Source organism: Hyperolius riggenbachi, chromosome 4, assembly GCF_040937935.1.
Source record: "Hyperolius riggenbachi isolate aHypRig1 chromosome 4, aHypRig1.pri, whole genome shotgun sequence".
Taxonomy (NCBI): domain Eukaryota; kingdom Metazoa; phylum Chordata; class Amphibia; order Anura; family Hyperoliidae; genus Hyperolius; species Hyperolius riggenbachi.
Window position 1 is genome coordinate 443,765,107 of NC_090649.1, and position 15,297 is coordinate 443,780,403.

General features: G+C 45.6%; 1 protein-coding gene across 2 annotated transcripts in view; it reads left to right on the forward strand.

Moving 5' to 3' along the window:
* Nucleotides 1-1,547: 1,547 nt before the first annotated feature.
* TMEM63B (transmembrane protein 63B) overlaps nucleotides 1,548-15,297 on the forward strand; it is a 74,883-nt gene continuing 61,133 nt past the window's right edge. For both annotated transcript variants that reach the window (XM_068232636.1, XM_068232637.1), the window contains exon 1: nucleotides 1,548-1,686. The gene's annotated coding sequence lies outside the window, so the exon portion shown is untranslated. The remainder of the gene's footprint in view (nucleotides 1,687-15,297) is intronic.

The window sequence follows — 15,297 nt, forward strand, 5'->3', positions numbered from 1 at the left end:
TTAAAAAAATATATTTAAAAAACAGTGCTGCGCTGCCCCATGGCGGATTCCAATAGACCGCCAGGAGGGTTAAAACCCATTAAATGTATTTGCCCATTTGTCCCGGTTATAAAACCGTTTAAATTATGTCCCTATCACAATGTTTGACGCCAATATTTTATTTGGAAATAAAGGTGCATGTTTTTCAGTTTTATGTCTGTCCCTAATTACAAGCTCATAGTTTATAAAGTAAGTGTTATACCCCCGACATAAATATTTAAAAAGTTCCGTCCCTAAAGTAACTATTTATGTATTTTTTTTTTATTGTACTTTTTTTTTTTTTTAATTATAAAAAAAAATAAAATTGGAGAGTGTGGGAGGTAATGAGTAAATTTTTAGTGTAAAACTAATGTATTTGTATATGAAAAATGCTTTAGGGTGTAGTTTTACTATTTGGCCACAAGATGGCCACAGTAACTTTTTGTTTATGCGACCTGCAAGTGTAGGAAGTATGCTTGCAGGAAGTGTTATGAGGCTGGGAAACTTTTTTTTTTCACGATAGCTGCTTCTGATCATTGCGGGGGGGGGGGGGGGGGCTAAGATCAACGAACGGGAACGTTTTTTCCCGTTCATTGATCTCCGGGCGAGCGGGCGGCGGCGTGCACGAGAGCGCGTACACGAGCAAGCGGGAGTGCGGGGAGCGCGGATATCTCCGTCCCTGGGGGTGAAAGGATGGAAAAGTGGACGGAGATATCTGCACCGCTGGGGGTAAAGTGGTTAAAGAGCCAGCTCGTGTTTGGCTCCCAAACGGATTTTTACCTGGACATTTCAAAAACCCGTCAGGACGCTCCGGACAGGTCGGAAAAAGTGGACCTGTTTTGGCACTTGTCACTGAGCGCCATACGCCGAAATCATACGCCTTGGCATATGATACCCCAAAAGGGCCCAAGGGCTAAGGGGGCCCGGTTCTGGGATGCAGAGTAGTATGACAGCGGAGCATCATACTTTACCTTGTTCCAGCAGAAGGAGAGGTCCTCTTCCCATTTATTCCTGCCATTGAAACAAGGTAAAGTATGAAGCTCCTCTGCCATGCTACTCTGCGACATCTAAGTGCAAGAAAGCACAAAGTACCTTTTTTTTTTTTTTTGTATTTATATTTCTAACACCACACAGGTGCGTGTGTGTGGTGGTGGAATATTTAAATTACACCCCTGGTAGGAATTAATCGCTGTCTAACCTAAATTCAAACAGATATGGATTGATCAGCTGGGCATATTGGGGCTTTATGCTGGGAATACACGGTTCGTTTTTTTAAGCCATTTAGATGGCTCGATAGATATGGATAATCCATGCAACGTCCTGGCAGAGGATTTTGTGCCTGGGACGCCAGTACTGCCAGTGCCAGCCAGGTAACAGAGCCAGCCCCTCCTGTTACATGATATAGCCCTGAGCACCACGCCTCCACTGTCTGTATTGTCTTTACTCCTATGCTGACAATAAAGTTATTGCTTGCTACAGGAAGTCTTCATAGACATGCGCATGGCTGATGACGTCACTCCGCCCGGCGTACTGGGTTTCTGTGGAGAGGCGGGGAGGAGCTGAGCTCTGACGTTGGTAGGCCCGCCTCCCAGCTGCATTGTGTATCTCCGGGACAGGGAGCTGCGGGACCGGCTAGAGAAGCGGAGGGGAGAATCCGGCACCGTGCAGGTCAGTCACCTCCTCCCCGCCCAGTGTGACCCACAGAGCCCGTCGGGGTGAAATGTCAGCTCTGCGGCCCACGAGTGTCTCCTCTGTGTATAATCCATGTACAGTGTATGGAGTGTCAGCTCTGCAGGCCGGGTTCTCCTCTGTGTATAATCCCTGTAGTGTATGGAGCGTCATCTTTGCAGGCCGGGTTCTCCTTTTTGTATAATTCCTGTACAATATATGAAGTGTCAGCTCTGCAGACCAGAAGGGGGGGGGGGGGGGTCTTCTTTGTACAATCTCTGTACAGTGTATGAAGTGTCAACTCTGCGGACCAGAGGGGGGGGGGGGGGGGGTCTTCTTTGTATAATCTCTGTACAGTGTATGAAGTGTCAGCTCTGCAGACCAGAGGGGGGGGGGGTCTTCTTTGTATAATCTCTGTACAGTGTATGAAGTGTCAGCTCTGCAGACCAGAGGGGGGGTCTTCTTTGTATAATCTCTGTACAGTGTATGAAGTGTCAGCTCTGCAGACCAGAGGGGGGGGGGGGTCTTCTTTGTATAATCTCTGTACAGTGTATGAAGTGTCAGCTCTGCAGACCAGAGGGGGGTCTTTGTATAATCTCTTTACAGTGTATGAAGTGTCAGCTCTGCAAACCAGAGGGGGGTCTTTGTATAATCTCTGTACAGTGTATGAAGTGTCAGCTCTGCAGACCAGAGGGGGAAGGTCTTTGTATAATCTCTGTACAGTATATGAAGTGTCAGCTCTGCAGACCAGAGGGGGGGGGGGTCTTCTTTGTATAATCTCTGTACAGTGTATGAAGTGTCAGCTCTGCAGACCAGAGGGGGTCTTTGTATAATCTCTGTATCTTTATATAATCTCTGTACAGTGTATGAAGTGTCAGCTCTGCAGACCAGAGGGGGGGGGGGGAGGGTCTTCTTTGTATAATCTCTGTACAGTGTATAAAGTGTCAGCTCTGCAGACCAGAGAGGGGAGGAGCTTCTTCTATGTGTATAATCCCTGTACAGTGAATGAAGTGTCAGCTCCGCAGGCTGGGGGGGGGATGGTTACCTGTGTGTATAATCCCTGCACAGTGCCTGAACTGTCAGTTCTGCAGACTATTGGGCGAAGGGGGTCTCCTCTGTATAGAATCATGTACAGTGTTTGGAGTGTCAGCTCTGCAGGCCAGAGGGGTAGGGGTTACCTGTGTGTATAATCCCTGTACACTGTACAGTTTATGGAGTTTCAGATCAGAGGTAGAGGAGAGTGTCTTCTTTGCATGTGATCACCATGCACTTTGTTTAGGGTGTCAGCTCTTTGACCTAGAGCAGTGTTTATTTAATCTTTGTCTTGTGTAAGAATGACAGCTAAATGGAGGGGTAACTGAGTTCTCCTCTTTATGCTATCCATGTATAGACTGTCAGCTTTGCAGCCAAGGGAGGAGAATGACTGTATCTCCTTTATTTTTGGACTACATATCAGAATAGACATTGCATATTAGTGGCTTGGCAGGTTCACACATTAGTGGAATTTGTTCCCATCCTTAGTAATAGTGTTGGCTCTCCCTTAGATTGTCAACCCAGTGGTCTAGGTATTTTTGGTGCTCTGCCAGCTCACTGTAGATTGTAAGCTTAGTGTGTCCAGATCAGCATTCCACAGAAGCCTGAACAGTGGAGGCACAGGGGTCAGCCATTCACCTTCCTCTGCATGGCTTGTGAACTAGTCATGTGACAGTCATGTGACTTCCTCTGTACATGGATAATGCAATGCAAATAGAATGTATATAATCATTTTATGTATTTAATTTTTATATACATTTTTTTTTTTTTAGTCGTTGCAATTTGGAGGGAGATTTTATTTCGGACCCGAATTACCCTTACTCGCCCTGCGCAGTATAACATTACTGCAATGGGGTGCCTAGTTTAGGCACTTGACTCTGTGCGGCATATGCCGAAATCACCTGCTTGGCATATGATACCCCAAAAGGGCCCAAGGGCTAAGGGGGCCTGGTTCTGGGATGCAGAGTAGCGTGACGGGAGCATCATACATTACCTTGTTCCAGCAGAAGGAGAGGTCTTCTTTCCATTTACTCCTGCCATCGAAACAAGGTAAAGTATGAAGCTCCTCTGCCATGCTACTCTGCGACATTGAGGCAAGAAAGCACAAAGTACCATGGTTCTTCTTTTTTTTTTTTTTTTTAATGTTTATATTTCTAACACCACACAGGTGTGTGTGTGTGTTATATCTAAATTACGCCCCTGGTAGGAATTGATTGCTGTCTGACTTAAATTCAAACAGATATGGTTTGATCAGCTATGTATTTTGGGGCTTAATGCTGGGAATACACGGTTCGTTTTTGAGTAATTTAGAAGGCTTGATAATTTTCGACATGTCTGATCTCCCGCTCGATCGTTTCGCTGGTCGATTTGTGATAGCAGTGAATGGAAAAAGATAAGAAAAACGAGCGGAAGATAAAAGAATCGACTGCAGAATCGAGTGGCGAAGTGATCAAACGGGAGAATCGAGCGGCAAAAACGAGCTGTGTATGCCCATCATTAAGGAGAACTTTAACCCTGGATTCAAACTCATCCCAGTTAATAGCGGAAACCCCAGATCTTCACTTTTTCTCTAATGCCTAGTACACACCATACCATTTTCTGTTACATTTTTCTGTTAGACTTTCTGTTAAAGTGAACCTCCGGACTAAAAATCGACTCAGCAGCACTGAAAAGGCTTGGTGTTTCTTTAACAGTTTCACAGCATCAGAACTTTGTTTCTCTTATCCAAGCCTCATTTTTAGCTGCACAGAAGAAAACTGCCCGGGCTTTTTTCCCCTGATGCTGTGCAAAGCATGATGGGATTTCTGATGTTGCTCTCGTTCTGCTGTTTTGGTGCAATTTTTTTCTTTTTTACATTGAATTTGACATTTGAAGCCTAGCGTGTGCAGCTGGGAGGGGTTATCAGGACACAGGACAGTTGGAACTGTGTCTCTTGCTCCTTGTCACCTCCTTTCAATCAAAAAGATGGCTGCCCCCTTGACAAAGATGGCAGCCCCCATGAATCACAAACATTTGCCTGTTCTTTTAAAGCAGGGTGGGTAAAAAAATCATATTACCTATCTATTCTAATCAACATAACTAATGTAACTTAATGACAGTATGTTTAGGCTGAAGTTCCCCTTTAAGGGGCCCATACATTGGTCAATTTCAGCAATCAATCAATTCTATGGAATCGATTGAGCGATCAGAAATCGATTCTATCAAATCTATTGATCGATTGATTTGAGTCCGATTTCGATCAATTTGATCTATCTGACAGGATGGAAAATTCAGGTCGATCCGCTGCTGGTAGCGGATCGATGGCCCATAGAGTTGTGTTGGATCTAATGCTGGGAATACACGGTTCGTTTGAAATTATCAATCGAGCCGCTGATGGCTCGATTGATAATTTCCGACCTGTCTGATACCCCGCTGGAACGATTCCGCGCTCGATACCGGCGGGGAGAACAAAAGAAGAAACGCACTGAAGATTAGGAAATGCCCGCGGAGAGGAGCGGGAATCTATCCGCACGCCCGCGGGGAGGAGCCGGTATCAAACCTGCGGCTCGATTCCGGCGCATAAACGCACTGTGTATTCCCTGCTTAATGGTCAAATAATGCATTTAGATCGATTTCCAATAGATTTTATTCTGAAATCTATTGGAAATCTGTTCCTAGTGTGTGGCACACATCAGATAGATTCCTGTCTGATTCAACTTGACAGGCAATAGAGAAGATGAATTTTTTTCTGGGAGGTGACAATGATGACATTAATGATGAAGAGGGAGGGAGGGAGAGAGAAAACAATTGAGTCAGATTTGGAAAAACCTTTTGAAAAAGCTTAAAAACTCAGGTGAGGATTAGGTGACTGATTGAGACCATAATGTTTCTGGTAGTGATTAGAAGTATGGATGTTTAGAATGTCTGGTGGGGTGACTGGTGGTGAAACTGTTTGTGTTTTTTTGTGGTAAACCTTTGTATAACCAAATTTAAATCACATTTATTAAAAATCATTAAAGAAATATACAATAATAAAGTATCAAACAATGATGCAAAACACAGCTCAATACAAGAGTGCTGCTATGAAGCCAGTCTGTCTAAGTTGGGTTAAAGAACCGGGTGTACACTGAGTTTGGAAAGAAAAAAAAAAAGACTTGACAGGCAGCTGACAGAAATCTATCTGATGGCCGGATGTGCTTCAAATCTAATGCTGGAGAATACACGGTTTGTACCGCTTGATTATGCCGCCGGATCGATTCCTGCTCGTCCCCGCGGGCGATTCTCTAAGCTTCTGCTCGTTTTCCTTATCTTTTTCCATTGTCCCGCCCGCGGTATCGAGCACGGAATCGATCCGGCGGGTGATCGGACATGTCGAAAATGATCAATCGAGCCAACTAATGGCTCGATGGAGCGGTACAAACGTACTGTGTATTCCCAGCATTATGCTGGGATTACACTGTACGTTTTTTGCGTTCGATTCGGCGCTTGATCTATTAACCATTCTATTTTCTGCTCAATTCTCTTATCTTGCACTCGTTTTCTTATAATTTTTTCCATTGACTTCTATAAGGAATCGAGCGGAAACGAATCGACAACATCTATCGGAACGATTCTTACAAAAAAACGTACCGTGTAATCCCAGCATTATGCTGGGAATACACGGGTCATTTTTCATCATCAATCGAGCCGCTGATGGCTCGATTGATAATATCCGACTTTTCTGTTGACCCGCCGGATCGATTCCGCGCTCAATACCGGCGGGCAAGACAAAAGAAAAAACGACCCGCAGATAAGGAAGTGCCCGCGGGGACGCGCCGGCATCGAGCCGGTGGCTCGATTCCGGCGCATAGTGGACCCGTGTATGCCCAGCATTAGTGTATGGCCACCTTTAGATTATTTTCTGCAATGCTGGGCATACATGGACAGTTTATGTGCCGGTATCGAGCCAGTGCATCACTGCTCATCCACGTGTGCGCGCAGATCGATTCCCGCTCGTCCCCACGGGCATGCGTTTTCCGCCACTCGATTCCCCGCTATTGTCCGCCCACGGGGATCGAGCGGGGAATCTATCCGGCGGGTCATCGGACCTGTCGGATATTATCAATCGAGCCATCAGCGGCTGTCTGTGTATGCACTGGTAGAGCCTGGTCATTATCTCTGGTGCATTGTCTTCTGGTTATCTCCTGCTGAGTAGAACAATGCCTGATTGCTAGGCAGATAGATGGTTAGATAGATAATTTCCAACAGAAAATTGTATGGTGTGTACCTAGCATTATAGATAATTTCCATCTGGCAAGTAAATCTAATTTTCTGTTAGATTTCACCATACAATTTTCTGTTAACGTGCCCCTACACTGGTCGATTTCAGCCATCGATCAATCGATTCTATAGGATCGATCAGAAATCGATTCTTTCAAATCTATCCATCGATTTGTGGCCAATTGCAATCAAATTTGATGGATTTGAGCTATCTGACAGGATGGAAGATCTAGGTCAATCTGCTGCTGACAGCACATCGATGGCCCATAGAGTTGCATTGAATCTAATGATCTAATAATGCATTTAGATAGATTGGAAATCTGTTCCTAGTAAAAAATGTTCCTAAACACATCATATAGATCAGAGATCTAGCTGATGATCTATCTGCTGCTAATCTAACGAGTGTATGGCCTGCTTTAGATTATTTTCTGTAGAGCCTGATCATTATCTCTGGTGCATTGTCTTCTGGTTATCTCCTGCTGAGTAGAACAATGCTTAATTGCTAGGCAGATAGATGGTTAGATAATTTCCAACATGTTGGAAATTATCTATCTGGCAGGTAAATCTAACAGAAAATTGTATGGTGTGTACCTAGCATAATAGATCATCGGGGAACCTGTGTGGCTTATATTGTGATGAAACCCCTCCCACAATGTGATGTCAAGACCATGGTCCTGACAGTTTGCTGTCTGTAAATCTCATTGTGTTGTGAGAAATAGCGTCTTTTTTCAACTGCCAAGGAAGCAGTATCTCCCTCTGTGCATAGAACTCTCAGTAACAAACATTCCGCACAGATTTCCTGGCAGAACTAAAGATGTCACCACCAGTGATAAATTTTAAGGTAAATCGGGGAGGGGAAAGATTTTACTATGGGCAAACTCTGACTAAATAATTTATAAATAATGTAACAAAAATAGCAATTTTATTAATTGTTCTTTTCGCTACAGTTCCTCTTTAAGCAATGAAGAATCAAACAACGGCTTACATGAACGAACGTCACATATCTCTTTGGCAGATAATCGTTCATAGTTAGCCGGGTGTACAGAGCTATAAATGATTATTAACACTGTCTGCAAAGTCTACTGTACCTTACTATAGTCTAATGATTCGATTATTTACTATATTATCTGTCTCCATCATCTTTAGAAAAACCCATTACTCCTGCCGCTCGTTCACAGCAGGACTTATGCTTCGTACACACTTGCGATAACTATCGTTTGCAAAGAACGATATTGGAAAGATTGGTATGCAACGATGGGATGCAGCGATCATCATACACATTTTAACGATAGTTCTCGCAGAAAAGAACGATCAGAAGGAAATGTTGCGTACATATTTATATAAAATAAAAAAAAAACACTGACATGGAGTTACAATAGATAGAAATATATGATTGTTAACTTGAAAACAAAGTTTTTAATTGAAATGAGCAATGTAACAATCTTTACGGCCGCGCTACAAAGGAAGTACTGAAGCTGGGCAGAATTCAACGCAGGCACATTGGCCCTTGTAACGATCGTTCTCGGCCGATGTCTGTACACACTATAGTTTTGTAACGATTGTCGGTAGATATGATCCGTCAGGTTGGATATTTCCATCTTCCCGATGTCGTTCTTTTGTCGTTCGTGTTAATGATAGTTGGGTAAAGTTCTTTCCCCGATTGTCGGCGGAACGATTGTTAATGAGCTGTTTCAAACGACCATAGTCGGCAGTGTGTACGCAGCATTAGTCTGCAGTGATTGCAGAGTTAATGAAAGTGCTGTTTATGAATGAACACCATGTCAATTAGAAGCCACGTTCATTCATTAAAATGAAAATTGTAATAAAACCATTTACATACTTCCTGTGAACACAGGATAAAGTGTATAGCACCATCTAAATGGACAAAAAGTAAAATAAAAATACATTACTAAAAATATCAACTAATCAACTATAGTTTTTAACCCCTTCTACCCCTTTACCCTCCCCCATAGTTACCTAAATAAAACACTTGTGAAAAAAAAAAGTCAAAGTGACAGCATTTAAAAAAAAAAAACGTAAAGAGTTTCCTTAGGGACTTTTTAATATGTATGTCATGAGGGTATATTACTGTTATTTTTGCAAATAAGGGCTTGCAATTATCGATAAGGTACAGTCAGAAAACGCAAAACAGAAAAGTTACACTTTTATTTCCTAATAATATAATATCACCATACATTGTACTAGGAACATAATTTAAATGTTGTGATAGCCAAGACAAATTAGCAAAACCGTGTTTTTTTTTTTTATCAACAGTAGCATTGTTTATGTTAAACCTATAGGTAATGGAATTGGAAAATTCATTTTTTTTTCTTTGTTTTTCCCAGAAAGCAAGTATTACCCACAAAAACCCTAATTTGTGGCAAAACTCCTCCCCCAAGATATAGATTGTTTAGGTGTGGTAAGCAGTGATAAAGTTATGGCTATATTAAAGGACCACTGTCGCAAAAATCTTAAAATTTAAAATATATGTAAATGCACATAAATAAGAAGCATGTTTCTTCCAGAGTAAAATGAGCCATAAATTACTTTTCACCTGTGTTGCTGTCACTTAGGTTAGTAGGTAATAGAAATCTGATATTACCAACAGGTTTTGGGCTAGTCCATCTCTTCATAGGGGAATCTCAGCATGGCCTTTATTCTTTATAAACACACTCCTTGAAAAACATTTATACAAATATGCTGGCCAGCCTCCCTGCTCGCTGCACACTTTTTTGGCAGTTGGATGGAGCAACTGCCATTCAGATAGTGCTTTTGAAAATAAAGCAAACCCTGAGAATCCCCCATGATGAGATGGGCTAGTCCAAAACCTGATTTTTACTACTTGCTGTAAGTAACAGCAACATAGGAGAAAAGTAATTTATGACTCATTTTACTCATACTTTATCTGTATATATTTACATGTATTTTACATTTTAAACGGACCCTGAGCGGTAAAGAAAAACACAATTTGGACTTACTTGGGGCTTTCTCCTGCCCCCCGCAGCCTGCGAGGTTCTACGGCATCCCCTTTTTCCCGTCTCCTGGTCCCGCTGGCGGCTCCAGTATCGGCGTAAGCCTCCTGCGCATGTGCAGTCTTTAGAGAATGGCGCATGCGCAGGTGGCTTACGGCGACCAGCGTGATGACACGACGGGGGCGCATATGTGCGACTTCACTCAATCGCTGATTACCGGAGTCACCAGCGGGACCAAGAGAGGGAAGAATAGGATGCTGTATGACCTCCCGGGCTACAGGGGGACTGGAGGAAGCCCCAGGTAAGTAATTTCAATTTAAGATTTTCGAGACAGTGGTCCTTTAATGGGAGAAGAGACACTTAAGCCAGAAAAAAAATTAGTTTTACTCACCTGGGGCTTCTACCAGCCCCCTGCAGCGGTCCTGTGCCCTCGCAGCCACTCACTAATCCTCTGGTGCCCTGCTGCCAGCTAGTTTCGTTTTTGCCGACAGGCCCGTCAGGACTTGCCACGCGTAGCTTTTTCCGCATTCCCGACTGCAATTAACGCTATTGCGGGCTGCAACGCGTACTAAAATAAGCGTTGCCGCATATCTATGCGTTTGTAATGCGGCAACGCGTATTTTTGTACGCGTTGCAGCCCGCAATAGCGTTAATTGCAGTCGGGAATGCGGAAAAAGCTACGTGTGGCCAGTCCTGACGGGCCTGTCGGCAAAAACGAAACTAGCTGCCTGCGGAGGACCAGAGGATTAGTGAGTGGCTGTGACGGCACAGGACCGCTGCAGGGGGCTGGTAGAAGCCCCAGGTGAGTAAAACTCATTTTTTTTTCTGACTTAAGGTTCGCTTTAAATATAAAAATGGCTCTTGGCGCGAACGGTAAAATAACCTGTGGCGTGAAGTGGTTAAAGGACATTGGAAGTGAGGGATATGGAGACTGCCATATTTTACTCTTTTTACACAATACCAGTTGCCTGGCGATTCCTGATGATCCTCTACCTCTAATATGTTTTAGCCATAGACCCTGAACAAGCATGCAGCATATCAGGTGTTTCTGGCATCTTTGTCAGTTAAGATTAGCTGCATGCTTGTTTTTGGTGTGATTCAAACACTACTGCAGCCAAGTAGATCAGCAGGGCTGCCAGGCAACTGGTACTGTTCAAAACTAAATATATCTGGCTGCCTCCATATACATAATAAATACCCAGAGAAACCTCCAGCCATACCCCATAATTCTCTGATATCCTTAGCACAGCCGGGTTCCTGTCAGTCTCTAGAGTGAATTCCCCCATTGAGAGTGTTTGCAGAGCCCCGGCAGGCATGTGAAGTAGCCTGGAGAGGCAACATTCCTTAACAGAAATGCAGTGACGGCACTCACCGGCTATGTAAGGCATGTGGCCGTTATAAGTCACTGTATATTGCTGACATCATAAGGACTAAGCAGAGAACCTGTCATCCATCTGCTTTTGTGGGTCATATCTCTGTCCTGCCACCATCTGTCTACCTTCGGGGTCTCCATGTATCTGCTCTGCCACCATCCACCTCCGCAGTCTCTATATCTCTGCCCTGCCACCATCCAGGGGCTCCATATCTGCCCTGCCACCATCCACCTCCGGGGCCTCCATATCTCTGCCCTGCCACCATCCACCAGTGTTCTCCCCAGAATTTTTTTCCAGCCGGGTGGCATGGAAAAGTAGCCGGGTGGGGCGAGATGAGAGAATGCAGGGCTGGAACTTCTCTGCACAACTCAGAAGAGATGACAGCCGGGTGCTCACCAAAACTAGCCGGGTGGAGCACCCGGCTAAAAGAGCCTGGGGAGAACACTGTCCACCTCTGGGGCCTCCATATCTCTGCCCTGCCACCATCCACCTCCGGGGCCTCCAAATCTCTGCCCTGCCACCATCCACCTCCGGGGCCTCCATATCTCTGCCCTGTCACCATCCACCTCCGGGGCCTCCATATCTCTGCCCTGTCACCATCCACCTCCGGGGCCTCCATATCTCTGCCCTGCCACCATCCACCTCCGGGGCCTCCATATCTCTGCCCTGCCACCATCCACCTCCGGGGCCTCCATATCTCTGCCCTGCCACCATCCACCTCCGGGGCCTCCATATCTCTGCCCTGCCACCATCCACCTCCGGGGCCTCCATATCTCTGCCCTGCCACCATCCACCTCCGGGGCCTCCATATCTCTGCCCTGCCACCATCCACCTCCGGGGCCTCCATATCTCTGCCCTGCCACCATCCACCTCCGGGGCCTCCATATCTCTGCCCTGCCACCATCCACCTCCGGGGCCTCCATATCTCTGCCCTGCCACCATCCACCTCCGGGGCCTCCATATCTCTGCCCTGCCACCATCCACCTCCGGGGCCTCCATATCTCTGCCCTGCCACCATCCACCTCCGGGGCCTCCATATCTCTGCCCTGCCACCATCCACCTCCGGGGCCTCCATATCTCTGCCCTGCCATCTTCCATCTCCCTCCGGGGTCACTATATCTCTGTCTGCTGGGGTCTGATGATGCAGAGAAGTATGAGGTTGGGGAGCTCCAGTTAGTGGGTCATGAGCTGCTATTTATATTGTTTTCACATGTCCGTGTCTCTATTGATTGCCAATAATAGCTGCTTCTCTCTGTGATCTGAACAAACACTGATGACTGCAGAAGTACTTTTCTCCCCTTCTGCCCACTAAAAACAAACTGTACGCTATACATGCCCCCCTTGCCCTTCTCCACTACCCCCCCCCCAACCCTGTGCCCCACACATGACTTCTGACCTCCTCCTCACAGACCACCTCTTCTCCCCCCTCTTGTGTCCCACACATGATCTGCCACTGAGGTAAGCACAGTGCTGGGAGGGCATTTGTACCTGCGGTTAGCTATGTAGAGCTTGGCATGTGTGTCCTTACATTTGTTTACGTTATAAGGTTACTGGTGTACTGCAATCAGTATGATGATATAGACCCGCGTGATGGGGTTTATCAGTGATATGAGGCATCTGGCATATGTGCATGATAAGAATACAACAACATCTCTGCAGCACATTCCAGCCTGTGCTTACCAATGAGGATAGACTGGAGTTCAATCTAGGGACATGCAGCCTGCATATTTCACTTCTGGGTGGAATTGGGTGAGTTTCTTATGGTTTCACCTCAAAATATCTGCATTTTTCATCCCCCCCCCCTCCCTCCCTCCTTCCAGTGGCCCCTACCACTAACTGCTGCATCCCAATTTTCACTGGAGAAGTGACTGTCTCCACCCCCTCCTGCAGCCTCTACTGCTCCCTGCATGCCACAGAAGGAGAGACTGTCTCCACCCTTCTCCTGCATCCTCTACTGTTCCCTGCATGCCACAGAAGGAGAGACTGTCTCCACCCTTCTCCTGCATCCTCTACTGTTCCCTGCATGCCACAGAAGGAGCGACTGTCTCCACCCCCTAAAGCAACCTCTACTGCTCCCTACAAGTCACAGAAGGAGAGACTGTCTCCACCCCCTCCTGCAGCCTCTACTGTTCCCTGCATGTCACAGAAGGAGCGACTGTCTCCACCCCCTAAAGCAACCTCTACTGCTCCCTACAAGTCACAGGAGAGACTGTCTCCACCCCCTCCTGCAGCCTCTACTGTTCCCTGCATGTCACAGAAGGAGCGACTGTCTCCACCCCCTAAAGCAACCTCTACTGCTCCCTACAAGTCACAGAAGGAGAGACTGTCTCCACCCCCTCCTGCAGCCTCTACTGTTCCCTGCATGTCACAGAAGGAGCGACTGTCTCCACCCCCTAAAGCAACCTCTACTGCTCCCTACAAGTCACAGAAGGAGAGACTGTCTCCACCCCCTCCTGCAGCCTCTACTGTTCCCTGCATGTCACAGAAGGAGCGACTGTCTCCACCCCCTAAAGCAACCTCTACTGCTCCCTACAAGTCACAGAAGGAGTGACTGTCTTCACCCCCTCTTGCAGCCGCTGGTGTTTTCTGCATGCCACAGGAGGAGAAACTGTCTCCACCTCGCCCTTGCAGCCTCTGCTGCTCCCTGCATGTCACAGAAGGAGTGATTATCTCCACTGAGAGAAAATAGTGTGTGTGTGTGTGTGTGTGTGTGTGTGTGTGTGTGTGTGTGTATAATGGGCGTGTTGAGCTGGGAACCCAAAGATTCCCTTAGCAGAGTACCCGAGATGGAAGGATCCAGCAGGGGAGGTGTGTGTGGACAGGCGAACTCTCCTCTGCCCCTGGAAACAGGAAATGGAAACATTGTGTTGACCAGGGGCACAGACAGTAAAACAAGCCAGACAGAGGTTGGAGAATGGATGTATAGGTGTGTGCTGTCATCTCTGATTAGATACTTGGGGCAGCCATGTAGAGCGAGTGTTGGGTGCGGTCGGGGGAGCGTTCCTCTCCTACATGCAGCTTCCTGTCCCCTGCATTATATATGAGGCACCTGTCTGTCATCCATGCTTTATTTATAAGGCCGGAACACATCCTGAGGGCTGATGGGACTGTGTGCTGTGCCTCAGGCCTGTGTGTTTCCTGTATGTGCTGCCTAACAGGAGCCCTACTGTTACCTGGCTACACAGAGAGGGGCTCTGACCCCATATAGGCATGAGATCATGATCTGTTCAGCCGACCATATCCATACCTTCATCCTCTACAGTCAGTGTGTGCTGCTTAGCAGGTCCCCATAGTTCCTGTTATCTGGCTGTGGAGCTATATAAAAGTATAATAATAATACTAATAGTGTGACTCTGCATTAGAGGGGCTTGCAATCTAATCTCCTCACCAGAGACTAATGGCAGTGGATCAGTGATCTCTATACAGCACTGTGAAATGTCAGTTATATAAATAATTATAATAGTGTCTGACTGTGGTGAGGCCATTAGAGTGTAAGCTCCTCTGGTGCAGAGACAGATGGGAATGTATCAATGCTTTCTGTACAGCGCTGTGGAAAATGTTAGAGCTATATAAATGTAAGAAGTTTTGAAACAGGATGATACCGTTTATTGGCTAACTTAAAAGAATAAGCTTTCAGCTACTCATCCTGTATGCTGACAAGATGTTAAAGCACACAGCTACTGTATATACATGCAACATCAAAACATTATGCATAGATCTTTTTTTTTTTTTTTTTTTTTTTGCAAACATAAATACATGTTATTAACCACTTAATGACCACAGGCTTACACCCCCCTAGTGACCAGGCTATTTTTTTTTACAATTCAGTGCTCTTCAACTAGAGCCAAACAACTTAGTACCCAAGTGAATCTTTTTTTTTTTTTTTCATGAATTTTTTTTTTTTAATTTAATTTTTTTTTTTTTTTTTTACAATAAAAACACTTTTTTTTCTTCTGTTTTTAATTTTATTCCCCCCCCCCCCCCCGGAAGCCATG